Raw genomic sequence first — 14,797 nt, forward strand, 5'->3', positions numbered from 1 at the left:
TCAGTCTCTTCATCTGTAAAATGAAGATGATAATATCTTCTCTTCCTACTTCACAAGGCTGTTCTAAGGATCAAATAACAGATATAACACAGCTCTGCATCCACTGAGTAAAGCGATATGCAAATATAAGAGAATGGCTTGGTCACTCACAGCTGAAGGAACTTACGTAAAGTCACTTTCCTGAGCTTAATCTCAAGAGAAGGAGAACATAATCGCTCAAGTTCTTTCTAGATCAACTATGCTATGACTGTTTAAGTCTACTTTGATTTTCTGTTATTTTCTGGTTGTACTGTAGTGCACACAACATTTCCCTTTGCTAACTTTTTTTCCTAGGGAAATAGAGAAATTAAGCTTTAAACTATGTGAGCGGTGCAGGTGGCTAATATGAATTTCCCACTCTGATTCATAAAGACACCGTCCTAATTAAAAAACTTTTCATTTCAAAAACTTTTACATTTGCTTTGTCACATGCACCATATGGAACATACTTGGATTTTTGTCCTGGTCCATGCCTTGTTCATGGGCTTCTTGCCACTCCCAACAGGTTTCACAGTAAGCTCGTATCTGTTCCAAAAGATGAAGGACTCGGATTTCACGCCTGCCTCTCTTGTCATCAGGCTGTGAGTGAATGATGTTGTGGAGTGCTGCACTGGCCCTGGCCAGAGCCTCTTTACCGCCCCAGGAATTGCTCAACAACACAGAGTCTTTGTCATTGCCGTGTAAAAGCTGGATGAGGAGAGGAAGACATCCAGACTGTCGCATGGATATACAGCTGTCTTGGGAGCTAGACATAGCTAGCAAAGTTCACGACATATCATCCTTATCATGAGTACCAAGCATTGACAACAATGAATACACCATTTCCACCTGTGGGCCAAATGAGTTTAGAAACAAAATTATGACTTTAATAGCCAAAAGCCAACACCAATGAAGTGATGAATGGGATATTAGCTGTAACTCAAACAAAAACAGAAACAAAAACAAAAATCTCTTTCCAGGATGAAGTAATGAGCGTTATTTCAAAATCCATATTGCTATAATCATTATCACCATCTTCTTTATGAGTAAATATTAGTAGTGGTAGTATATAGTCATAAGGAGACAGTAGGTTCTTGCATACCTAAACTGCTATTATCTGGATCAGTGGGTGAAAATCTGTTATCATAATGAAAGACAATCAACTGATTTTTCTCTTTCTCACATCTCCCCCACCCACCACACACACACACACCTACCAACACATACAGAGCAAGAAATGTGGTTTATCTAAAATTCTTTACACAATTAAAAATTTTACTTTTTAAAATCTACAACCATAATCAGTAAAATGTTTTTTAGCAATTACTATTTACTAAGTACTGGTTCTAAGCAATTGCTAACCGTCACCAGATTATAATATTGTTAAAATTATGATATCTCCCTTATACATGTAAAAGTATTTTCTCATAAAGGGATCATATAGGGATGATCCCTGATCATATAGAGATACAAAGTCAATATTCTTATTTAATTTTTTTTAAGCAGCTGGTAAGCATCATTACTCCCTTCCTGTAAATTCCAAGAATTTACTCAGAAGCAGATCAGAAACAGGAAATAGCACCCAGTCATCCTGTCCTGTGATCAACCGCATTTTTTAAAAGCAAGAGCTACTGTGTGAAAGTTGAGGCTATTATAGAAATGCATCATATCTATAAATTAGTGGTTCCAAACCAGGGGCAACTTTAGCCACCTTGAGACTCTTCTGGTAATGTCCTACTATTTGCAAGTGAGCTGTGTGACACAAGCAGGTTACCAGAGTTCTCTGAGGTCCAGCTGTCTCAGCTGCCAAACAGAGTAATTTACCTAATAGGGTTTTCTTTGTGAAGATTAACTAAAGTCACACATGTATACAGGACAGTAGCTGGCATTCAAAAATGTAGTAAGGTCTTAATATTATCATGCAAAAATCACTCCAAAAGGAAATGGTATTCAAGCTGCCAGTTTTCAAGCAATAGTACTCTTATATATTAAAGGTTTTCTTTACAGTAAAAACTACTCGTGTTGGACAGACTGGGGTGGAATTCTAATTTAATTACCATCTTTTTGGCTTTAGTATTCTCACTTAAAAGAGGGGCAAGAATAACACATTCAAAGGGTTTTGGAAAAGATCAGAGATAGTTTACATACAAGTCTTAGCAGTTACTGGCATATTAGTGATCCCAAGTAGTAACTATTGTGAGTTACTAAAAGGATTAAGTTTTATATTAATAATATCACTGCTACTCTAAAATTCATTTCTTATATCGACATTAGTTATGTAATGCTTTTCCTCAGAGCCATTATATTACTAAAGTAAAGAAAGAGTATGTAGAATATGCTATGAAAACAAGGAAGTATTTAGATGTAATGGAAAATATACCGTTTAAAAAATAGTCCCCGTGCTCCAAATGTAGTGCTTCAAAGGAGGCAGACACAGACTGCATGGGCAGGCGCGAGGGCCCTGGGTCAGAAAACGCTCTGTAAAGAAGGAAAGCCCAAGAAGAGCTCTGCAGGCTGGCGAGGACCCTGAGGGTCACTGTGCAGCAGGGTGGGAAGTGGAGGGCTGCACCACTGCAGCCAGGGCAGCCAGGCAGAAAGTCACGGGGAGGGGAGAGCTCAGGGGGGCGAGCCAGCTGTGGGCTGCACCTCAGGATGCTTGCAGAGACCTGGCTGTCATTTCTTTAAGAGACTGCGATGATGGAAACAAAAGAATACTTAAGCCAAAATTAAAAGAAGCATGAAGAATGTTTTAGTAGAGCACTCAGAGTTCTAGCGACAAGACTCTATAATCCGTTACCTTGGTTCCCAGATGACTGGTCAGCCTTCAAGGAGCTTAATGTGTGCTACTAGAGCTCAAAACACTGGCTGTTTCATGATCTATTCGTGTACTTGACCCCTAGAAATTAAGCAAATTATAGACAGTATAATTTAGATTATAGATAAATATAGCTAGCTTCATGCTAAGATACTCCAAATGAACTGTCTTTAGGGTAAATAGCTAAATATACCATTAAAGTGTGAACATTTATAACTGCTCAAAATGAGTATTTTTATCTATAAACTTGAGTAGAATTTAGAGAAAGACTGAAGGAGGAAAAAAAAAAACTGTTGTAAAAGACAAAGTACAATGTAGAAGAAACCAAACACTGAAGACATTCTAAGAGTAATATTCTTTCCCAAATCAAAAGGCATGAAACCATATTCAGCTAAATATACACTGGCTGGAAGAAAGCCCCATTGAGTGATGAAATGCTTCCCAAGGCCCACTAGACTTCACACTCCAGGATGTCTGGCTCTAGGTGAGTGACCACACCATCGTGGTCATCTGGGTCATGAAGGTCTTTTTTGTGCACTTCTTCTGTGTATTCTTGCCACCTCTTCTTAGCATCTTCTGCTTGTTATGTCCATACCATTTCTGTCCTTTCTTGGTGCAATGCTAGTCTGTAGGAATGTAAGTGAGTAAGACACCCCCACCCTCGCTGCATATGGAGCCTGGACAGGTTGCTCAACATGTAAACACACAGTGCCGTGACGAGCGCAGGTGTGCAGACAGGAGTGGCGGGCACTCAGCTCAGGATTGTAGAGTAAAGGGCTGTCTGACTGTGAACGACAGAGAGGTGTCTCCTTAAAAAAGAGGAGGGTCAGCCACACAGCAGCCCAGATGAGGCAGAGGCCCTAAGCACAGGTCACAAAGAATGTGTACGTGTGTGTGTGCCTGTGAGAGAGAGAGAGAGAGAGAGAGAGAGAGAGAGAGAGAGAGAGAGAGAGAAACTGACTCACTTGGAGATTAAGAGCTTCTTCTGATTGCAATAAGGAGGATGGAGTTGAGGGACCAAGACTCAAGATAAAGAGAGCAGGTGGGAGACTTTTAAGGAAATTTTGGCAAAGGGCTGCTTTTGATCTACAGGAGGAAATGAATGACTCCTTATGCTGAAGCAAGCATACTGTCTTTAAGGATATCTAAATACTTTGTTTCTGGTGGTGAGGATGTAACACAACCCGTAAGGAGCCTTGTCTTCTAGAATTCACCACCTTGTGAACTACTCCTGTGGTTAAGTGTAGGCCAGATTTTGTGTAAGGCTTTTAGCGAACAGACTGCTATAGATATGATGAGAAGTCACTTTCAAGATAAGTTTACAAAAACTGTGGCTTCCATCCTGGACACCCTCTCTTGTTCTTCTCTGAGGGATTGCCAGATACTACACTATGAACTGCTCTTTGCAGAGGCCTTGGTGGCAAGAAATGATACCACTGGCCGACAGCCTGGACATCTCAGGCCTGCTAACAGTCATATGGTGAGTTTAGAAGCAGATCCTCCCCTCATCAAATCTTGAAATGACTGTGGCCCCAGCCAACATGGCGACTGCAGCCTATGAGAGACCCTGAACCAGAGGCACTCAGCTAAGCTGCACCAGGATTCCTGACCTACAAAGACAATAAATGGTTGCTGATTTAAGCTGCTAAATTTGTCAGGCAGCAGTAGATAACTAACATATTGTTTGAAACAGAAGAGAAACAAGAGGTTACATTACAAAGCAAGGAAAAACCCATGTCTACGATGAAACATGTTCTGACATTCATTTCAGTGTAGACATCAATCACCTTTAAGCTTCAGACTTAGTATCTTTCTATATAGATTCTTGATTTTGGGACACTCTCCACTCTGCTCTCCCAAACTCTCTAGCTAGAAACCTAGATGGATTTATTATAAGGAGATTCCAAGAGAACATTCCCATACCCATACTACCTATAAGCCAGAACTTGAGTCTTGAGAATCTTTCCTGGGCCTTTTTATTATGATTAAGTCTGCACCAACATCCTTCAGAGGGACCAGAGAAGCAGTAACCTGTAAGAAATGGTTATCGTTGTTCGGTCGCTAAGCCAAGTCTGACTCTCTGTGACCCCATGGACTGCAGCATGCCAAGCTGTCCTTCACTATCTCCTGGAGTTTACTCAAACTCATGTCCTTTGAGTTGGTGATGCCATCCAACAATCTCATCCTCCTTTGCCCCCTTCTCCTCTTGTGCTCAATCTTTCCCAGCATCAGGGTCTTTTTCAATGACTTGCCTCTTTGCATCAGGTGGCCAAAGTATTGGAGCTTCCGGATCAGTTCTTCCAATGAATATTCAGGGTTGATTTCATTTACTATTGACTGGTTTGATCTCCCTGTAGTCCATGGGACTCTCAAGAGTCCTCTCCAACACCACAGTTCAAAAGCATCAATTCTTCACTGCTCAGCCTTCTTTACAGTCCAAATCTCTCATCCGTATATGACTACTAGAAAAACCATAGCTTTGACTATATGAACCTTTGTCAGCAAAGTGACGCCTCTGCTTTTTAATATGCTGTCTAGGTTGGTCATAGCTTTTCACCCAAGGAGCAAGTGTCTTTTAATTTCATGGCTGCAGTCACCATTCGCAGTGATTTTGGAACCCAAGAAAATAACATCTGCCACTGTTCCCACTTTTCCCATCGACTTGCCATGAAATGATAAGACAGGATGCCATGATCTTCATTCTTTGAATGTTGAATATTAAGCCAGCCTTTTCACTCTCCTCTTTCACCTTCATCAAGCGGTTCTTTAGTTCCTCTTCACTTTCAGCCATTAGAGTGGTATCATCTGCATATCTGAGGTTGCTGATATTCCTTCCAACAATCCTGATTCCAGCTTGTGAGTCTCCTAGCCTGGCATTTCTCATGATGTACTCTGCATATAAGTTAAATAAGCAGGGTGACAATATACAGCCTTGATGTACTCCTTTCTAGATTTTTAACCAGTCTGTTGTTTCATGTCTGGTTCTAACTGTTGCTTCTGACCTGCATCTCCTTTTCAACACACATTAGAATCAAGCACTTCTCTATCTTCTGGTCCTCCTTTATCCACCTTTCAATATCCACTGCCATCAGAGGCACTCAAATGTGTGCCGAGGGGCCCAAGAAGGACTATGCCTGGCAGTTCAATCAGTACAGCTGGGACACAGTCAATTTCAACTACACTTGCTGGGTACAAATCCCTCTTCTATTATCTACTTGCTCACTTTAGGAAGGGACTCAAAAAACAGTATTTTTCTGAGAAAACAAAACAAAACAAAGTGACTCTAAGAAGTTCACCATAAAGGTAGCAACAGTCTCCAACTCTCTGTGAAACTGTGTAAGAGGGAGAAGAAGCAAAAGAAGCAAGCACCCTCCTCACCTTGCCTTTTTTCATACAGATGGTACACGGAAGTGGCCCAACAGTAGATGAGAAGTTTCTCTTTATTAAAGTACTACAGCTAATTCTACAACCCTTAGTGAATTAATAAAGGTAGACATTAAGTATAAATGCTGTGAATATCACAAAAAGATGTTATGTGCTTTCTGGTGGAAGACCACTATGCTACCTATGAAAGTCTCAGGCATAGAATGAGGGCCTGAGACCAAATCTGATCACATTGCTAGACCCAATACCAATTTACAGGGAATACAGAAGACAGAGAGATAGGTCAAACTTCACCATGCAGATGTTCCTAGCAAAATTCAGACTATGGAAAACTTGAGAAGACAAATAACTTTGGTTATTCAATAAATATACAGCAAAAATCTAAGAGACAAAGAAGAAATCTATAGATTAAAAGAAATTTCAAAGACACACTAACCAATCTCTGTGCATGAACTTTATCTGGCCCTTGTGTCAAATAAATTTAAAAATTATGACATTTACGAAGCAACTGCAAATTTGAAATCTGATGCTACCGAGGAACTACTGTTAGTTTCTTTGGGAGTGTAATAATGGCATAATAGTTATGTATTCTAGGTGTCCTCTGGCTGCAGGACTGCTTTAGCAATTCTGGGCCTTTTGTAGTTCCATAGAAATTTTAGTATTATTTGTTCTAGTTCTGTGAAAAATGTCATAGGCATCTTGACAGGAATTGCATTAAATCTGCAGAGTGCTTTGGGACTTCGGACAATACTACCAAGCTACAGTAATCAAAACAGCATGGCATTTGTACAGAAACATGACAGATAGACACACAGACCAAAAGAACAGGATAGAGAACCCAGAAGTAAACCCACATACCTACAGTCAGTTAATCCTTGACAAAGGAGATAAGAACACACAACGGAGAAGAGACGGTCTTTTCAGCCAGTGACACTAGGAAAGCTGGACAGCTACATGTAAATCAGTGAAGTCAGCACACACCCTCACACCATAAACAAACAAGCCCCCCAAATCCCTCAAATTGTTTTAAAGACATAAGTATAAGACATGATACCATAAAACTTCTGGAAGAAAACATAGGCAAAATAGTCTCATAGTCTCAAATTATAGCAATATTTTCTTAGATCAGTCTCCCAAGGGAAAACAAATAAAAGCAAAAATAAATAAACGGGACCTAGTCAAACTTAAAAGATTTTTTTCCAGTAAAGAAAACTATCAACAAAACAGAAACACAGCCTACAGACTGGGAGAAAATATTTGATTGACAGTCAATATCCAAAATGTACAAACAGCTCATACAACTCAGTATCAAAAAAATAAAAATAAAAAATAAAAGCAACAAAAATCAAAGGATGGACAGAAGACCTAAACAGACATTCCTTCAAAAGGCATACAGATAGCCAACAAATCATGAAAAGATGCTCAACATCACTGATTACTGAGAAATTCAAATTAAAAATGGCCACCATCAAAGCAAAAAGTCTGGAGAGCATGTGGAGAAAAGGAAATCCTTCTACACTGTTAGTGGGAATATAAATTGGTACAGCCACAATGAAAACCGGTATGGAGGTTTCTTAAAAAACTAAAAATAGAGTTACCACATGATCCAGCAATCTCACTCCTGGGCATAAATCCAAAAAAGATGAAAACTCTAATCTGAAAAGATAAATGCACCCAAATGTTCACAGCAACACTATTTATATTAACCAAGACCTGGAAAGAACCCAAGTACCCATCAACAGATGATGGTTTTAAGAAGATACAATGGTTTAAGAAGTCACAAAAAAGAATGAAATACTGCCACTTGCAGCACCATGGATGGAGCTAGAGAATGCCATACTAAGTGAGGGAGTCAGACAAAGACAGACATTATATGAGATCACTTATATGTACAGTCTAAAAAATAATACAAATATATCTACACACAAAACAGAAATAGACTCACAGACACAGAAAACAAACTTACGGTTACCACAGATGACAGAGAAGGACAAATTAAAGGTATGGGATCAACAGATATAAATAATCCAAAAAATATGTATATGTTACTGAATCACTTTGCTGTAGAGCTAAAACTAACACAATAATGTAAATCAACTGTATTTTCAATTTAAAAGAAAGTATTCTTAGACACAGAAAACAAACTTATAGTTATTAAAGGGGAAATGGGAGGAGGGATAAATTAGGAGTATGGGATTAACAGATACATACACTTTGATATATATAAAATAAACAAGGATTTACTTTATAGTATGTGCATGTGTGCATGCTAAGTCGCTTCAGTCACATCCAACTCTTTGTGACCCTATGGACCATAGCCCGCCAGGCTCCTCTGTCCGTGGGATTCTCTAGGCAACAACACTGAAGTGGGTTGCCATGCCCTCGAGATCTACCCAACCCAGGGATCAAACCCGCAGCTCTTTTGTCTCCTGCACTGGCAGGCAAGTTCTTTACCACTAGCACCACCTGGGAAGCCCTAGCGAATTTTATTCAATATCTTGTAATAACCTAAAATGGAAAAGAATTGGAAAAATACAATATAACTGAATCACTTTGCTGTATACCTGAAACTAACAATGTTAGGAATCAACTACATTTCAATTAAAAAAATGTTATATTCTGTAAATACACAGTGAAGTATTTAATATTTAAGCAAAAAATGATGATGTCTGGGATCTTTTCCAAAAATAAAATCAGAGGACAAAGTATATAGGGTACCTGCAGATTACTCTATTACTCTGTTTGCCTCTGTATATATTTGAAATTTTCCATAATAACAGGCTTAAAAACATATTATTGGCAGTGGAAAAGGTTCTCCTACCATTTCATCTCTTTCCCAGTCTTGTTTGAACTTCATCACTACTTACTGGTTGTCTCACTAGAGATCTGGTTCTAAACATTAAATGGAAAAGCTGAGATCGATTCATAAATGAATTACACATAAAGTTATATACTAAGCAAGTAGGGATCTAGCCCATATAATTTATTTCTAGCTTTCTCTTTTCATTTAACATTCAAGGGAGATTAATCACAGATCAAAAATCCCTCTTTCTAGAAGGGATGTTAGTTATCCCTTCCAACCTACATATATTCATTGCTATTATCTACTATTTATTTATCAGGGACTGTGGGGATATAAAAATGAATAAAACTGGAAAGAATCTTTGTCTTTCTGGAGCTTACAATTTAGTAGGGAGAACAGAAATAACCACATAAATAAATATAAAACTGCAAATGTGGTCTTCAAGGTGAGAAGAACAAGCGAGGACAGCCTGTAATGGGATGTGAACAGTTCAAGCCTCTTGAGAGAAATCACGCTAAAGTTCAGACACACACAGACTGCTGTTAACTGAGTGAAGTGGGATGAGAAGGCACAAGAGGGAATGGGCAGATGGTGTGCAGGCTGCAGCAGAGGAAGCCGTCAAGGGGAAGTCCTGAAGGGCCAGCGTGGCAGGCGTGCTGAGAGCAAAGGGTGACAGACAGCTGGCAAGTTTAGGCAGGAGCCAGGTTATACAGGTCGTAGTAAGGCTTGTCTTTTTCTGAGAATCAATGGATGCCAACAAAGGATTTTACCAAGAGGGTGATTTACTCGTGAAAGATCATTCTGGCAGAGTGGCTGTGGGCAGGAAACCAGGTGAGGTACAATGAACTTCCTTCCCCAAGGGCACTAGGGCAGGAGCTTGATGGATCATATTACTGTGATTCTGAGAAAGTCAAAGAGATTATTTTCAGTTTTGTTAGTGTCAACTGTTTTGTCTCTGGAGCAAATAACAAAAGAAATGAACAAACCCCAAGAGTCTGACAGGTAAAGGGATTTTGGCATAACTGGATCACAGTCTCACAGACACACCTCTTATCTACATTAAGATCTGGAAGTAGCTGTAGCGTCATTAATGTGATTTTGGTTTTTGTCTTGTAAGTTTGTTATGATTTTATCGCACACTAAAGTCTTACATTTTTAAATGAAGCCTATGGTTCTTTTATGGTTTCCTACTCACTTCATGATTATAAAAACTCTATGCTCATTTCCTTAACTTTTAATATTTCTAACAGTTTTCATTTGGGGGACTTCCCTGGTGATTCAGTGATTAAGAATCTGCCTTCTAATGCAGGGGATGCGAGTTTGACCCCTGGTCTGGGAACTAAGATCCCACATACTGCAAGGCAACTAAGTCCGAGGGCCACGACTTCTGGGCCTGCACGGCGTAACAGAAGATCCCGCATGCCACAGGGAAGAAGATCTCACATGCCACGACTAAGACACAACATAGGTAAATAAGTAAACTGCTTTTTAAAGTTTTCATCTTTGACATTAAATCTAATATATTCAGAGTTAAATTCTGATATAAGAAATGAGATAAGAATTCAATTAAAAAAATAAATATTGAGCTTATTGGCTAGGTGAGGCTTTAAAGGATATAATAATTGAAATATGACCCCAAAGTATTAATAGTGGGTCTTAATCCTAAAGCAAAAAAAAAAGATTTTTGTCAAGAAGACAGAACTTCTTTCTACATATGTGTAGGAACACATGATAATCCCAGAGAACTCCCTAAGTAGTAGACAAAGAACCCAAATGTACTATTGGAATATAATTTTTTTTGCCCTAATTTACCATCTGTAGAGTATTATCCAGTACAATGTGGACCAGTAATATTAAAATGAAGTATATTTTTGTTTAAATGTGGTAAATTTAAATATTTAAATTAAGTATGAGACATTTTAAGCTTTAAATTTTAATGAACTAATAGAACAAATAAATAGTATCATTAAAAGTAATCTATAGGCACTAAAGGAATATTTTATATCAACAGTAAGAAAATTTCCTTAAAATCAACTTAGTTGAAACTATTTTAAAAAATCATTCATTTAAAACATAAAATATTGCTTGAAAAAATGTGGAGAATACAGAACACTCCAAAGAAAAATACTCATTAGGATACATTCCAATCAAACTCTAATAGAAAACTGATGGCAGCACAACAAGATAATGTTCTACATTTTAAAAAATTGTCTTCCATAATTTTGCTAAAGATGATAATAGTAAATATGACTAGGGTATTTATTTACTTTTATTTTAATGGGCATTAGAATTGTTTATTTAAATGCTAGGTTTCTATAATCCTGGAATACAACTGAAGATGAAAATATTAACTCTTTATGATTTTTTTAAAAAACACAAAAATATCTTAGAATGCCACAGAGAAAGAGCAAATCTATTCAATGCAAGCAGTAATAACTAGGTCAAATCACATATGACCAAAATGCAGCTTAGTATTTATTTTTCAAAGAAACTCCACTCACATTAATCATTTTAGGCTAAAACAGAGACACATACTTTAGAGCTATAAAATATACTTGGAAATTTGAAAGCTTCATAGTTAAATATAATAAAGAAAAATGACATAGCATTTTAGTACTGAATTCTTCTGGAGATATCCATTTAGGAAGGAAACAGGTCATGTGAGAATCATCTCACTCAGTATTTCTTTTAAAATATTTAAATAGTTAACTAGAAAAGAAATTAATAAAATAATCTATTTACCTGACCGCTACCCACAGTTGCCATGTTGATTTCTGCCACTCCTTGACCTTCATTCTGCCGTTCGGCTTCATGTGAGCCAGCTTCATGCTTGCTCTGAGATGACCTCTGTTAATATGGAGTTAACATCAATACATACAAAAACGGTGCATGCTTTCTCAGCCCACAGCTTTCCTTCTTTCTTGCTCTAAAGCTCTGAAGGCCTCAATGACACAGGTTCACAAAAGCACGGAGCTACACTCCATAGCCTCCAGCGGGCTGTCAGCTGCCTGTCTCGGTCACAGCAAAGTGAAGTGTGTCCCTCGAACACTAGGGCTGCACAAGGCAAAGGGTTTTCTGAGACCCACAGAAACACCATCCTCCACCAGCTGTGCTCACATCACTATCGGGGACATAACCCAACTAGAGCAAATAACTGTCTTTTCCGCAAGGTCACATGGTTCTGGTATTTAATAGAGCTGCAAATATAGCAGTTACTATAGCTTATAAATACCTTCTATGTAAGTATATTTATACTTACACACACATATATTTTTATATACATCTGCTAATAAAAGTAATATGAAACCAACAGATAAGCTCTTAGATTCTAATATGAATAAAACCAAAACCTTTTCTAATGTAACCACCATCTGTTAGGTAAAGTGAAAGGGCAAGATTATATCCAGTAAAAGCAGTAATTTCAAGACAGATTATATCTAGTACAAAGCAGTCACTTTGAAAACTATCACCACAGAATCAAAGAAAGAAAATAATCAAGTATCTTTTATAGAAACAATTACCAGTGTGCCTCCTCTAGGAACATTATAGGCAAAATTAAAAATTACACATTAAAAATTGTGACATAATAATGGAAAACTATGTTACAAAATGGCTTCCACTGGAATTTATTTAAACATAAAGCTTTCCTAGACCATTTAAAATGTGACTTTAAAATAATTTACATATACTATTTCCATCAATAAACAAGTGTAAGTTATACATAGGCAAAAGAGAAGTAGTCCCAATAATTCAGAAACAAGAAAAAACAGTACCTTGGGAAAGTGATACCACAAAATTCAACAAAATCATCTAAAGCAGAGAATACAAAGTCAGTGAAGAGAAAAAATGAATCAACGAGCACTAAATCTACAAAGATTTGACACTGACATCACTGAAGATGTCAATATAAAAGTAATTATTGAGTATGTGCTATGTCAGTTACTTGCAATAGGGCTGGAGAACACAGTACTGACAAACCCAGGCATCGTTCAACGCACTCTTCCAGATTTAGTCTAGTCAGGGATGCTATCAAATAATGAAAGAAACAACAGTAAAGTTAAACACTTCGACAAGCACTCTGAAAAAAGAGCACAAGTTGCTTATAAGGATATATAACAGAGGGACATCAGACATTGTGGGAGTCAGGGGAAGTGCTCTCTTAGGAAGTATTGTTTGGACTGAGATCTAAAATATAAACAGGAGTTCTAGGAAACGGGATATGGCAGAGGATGAAGGAAACAGAGACCACATGCAAAAATTTAGGGAAATAGAGACCATATGCAAAGGAGCTGTGATGGGAGAAACGTGGTTTGCTCTAGGATATCAAAGAATTACAGTGTGAAGAGTAGAACAGAGAGATGGTTAAAAAAAGGAACTTAATGATTTTGTTGAATTTTAGTGTGATTCTCAGATGGCACTCATGCCCCCACATAACCAATACTCTAAAGGAAAAAGGTGCATGTATTCTGATCGTTTAAACTCAAATTTTGAATGGTCTAAGAAGATGGGAAACACAAGAGATCAACTTGCAGACTAAATATTAAAGTAAGTGGGAGATGACAGTCCTTTACACCCAGGGAAGCACTGATGCTTGGAGACAGAGGTCAACCTGAAGGACTGCACGACAGACTGGATACAGTGAGTGGAAGAAGAGATCTGGGGTCACAAACTACTCTTCTGTTTCTTAGCTCACACAGCTGAATAATGGTGGTACCATTCATGGAGACAGATAATACTAAAGGAGAAGGAGGATTTGGAGGATGTGGGGGTCACAAGGAGGACTTAGGAGGAGACCATCATTAGTTGTGCTTTGGTTACGTTGGATTTAAAATGCCTTTAAGACAATTCACCCACTTTAAGTGTACAACTCAATGACATTGAATAAACTTACCAAGAATCACTATATTTCAGTTTTAGACCATTTTCATCATTCTAAAAAGATCCTTCATGCTCATTTATAGGTAATCCCCATTCCCACTCACAGCTCCAAGTAACTATGACTCTGCTCTGTAAACTCGTCTTTTCTGTACGTTTATTGTAAATGGAATATACGGACTTACATGTCTAGCTACTTTTACTCAGTATAATGTTTTTGAGGTTCACCTCAGTTATAGTGTGTGTCAACAATTTGTTCCTTTTAATTGCCGAGTAGTATTACATTGTAACGGTATACATTTTATTTATTGATTTACCAGTTGATACACTTTTGCATTTTTCTACTTTTGGGCTACTGTGAATAATACTTCCATGAATATTCAAATTAAAGTCTCTGTGTGGACATATGTGCTCATTTCTCTTAGATAGCTAGAAGTGGAATTGCTGGGTCATATGGTAACTATACCTTTAATACTTTAGATAACTGCCAAACTTTTCCAAGTGGCTGAACCATTTTACATTCCCATCAGCAACATATGACAGCTTCTATTTATCCACATCCGTGCCAATGCTTATTGTTTTCCTCATGATTACAGCCATCCTAGTGAGTATAGAGTGATATAGCATTGTGGTTTTAACTTGACTTCCTTAACATCCAATGGTGTCGAGCCTATTTTCATGTGCTTATTAGCCATTCCTATGAATTTTTCTGGTGAAATGTGTATTCAAATCTTTAGCCCATTTGTAAGTTGGGTTGTCTCTTTATTAATGAGTTATAAGAGTACTCTGCATGGGATTTTAAAAACTATTTCTCATTGGCTATTTTCTAGAGACTATTAAATCATGCCACAATTTTCCTTATAGCTCCCATCTTTTGGGGCCCCTCCCCCCCAAATGGTATA

At 37.9% G+C, this 14,797-nt stretch overlaps 1 long non-coding RNA gene across 1 annotated transcript; it reads right to left on the minus strand.

Moving 5' to 3' along the window:
- Nucleotides 1–771: 771 nt before the first annotated feature.
- Nucleotides 772–12,044, minus strand: LOC136155237 (uncharacterized). Its single transcript, XR_010660737.1, has 4 exons — nt 11,763–12,044; nt 9,791–9,921; nt 2,816–2,914; nt 772–867 (listed from the first exon to the last, which is right to left on the minus strand). It is a non-coding gene; the product is annotated as an uncharacterized lncRNA (long non-coding RNA).
- Nucleotides 12,045–14,797: the final 2,753 nt, after the last annotated feature.

Source organism: Muntiacus reevesi, unplaced genomic scaffold, assembly GCF_963930625.1.
Source record: "Muntiacus reevesi unplaced genomic scaffold, mMunRee1.1 SCAFFOLD_76, whole genome shotgun sequence".
NCBI lineage: Eukaryota > Metazoa > Chordata > Mammalia > Artiodactyla > Cervidae > Muntiacus > Muntiacus reevesi.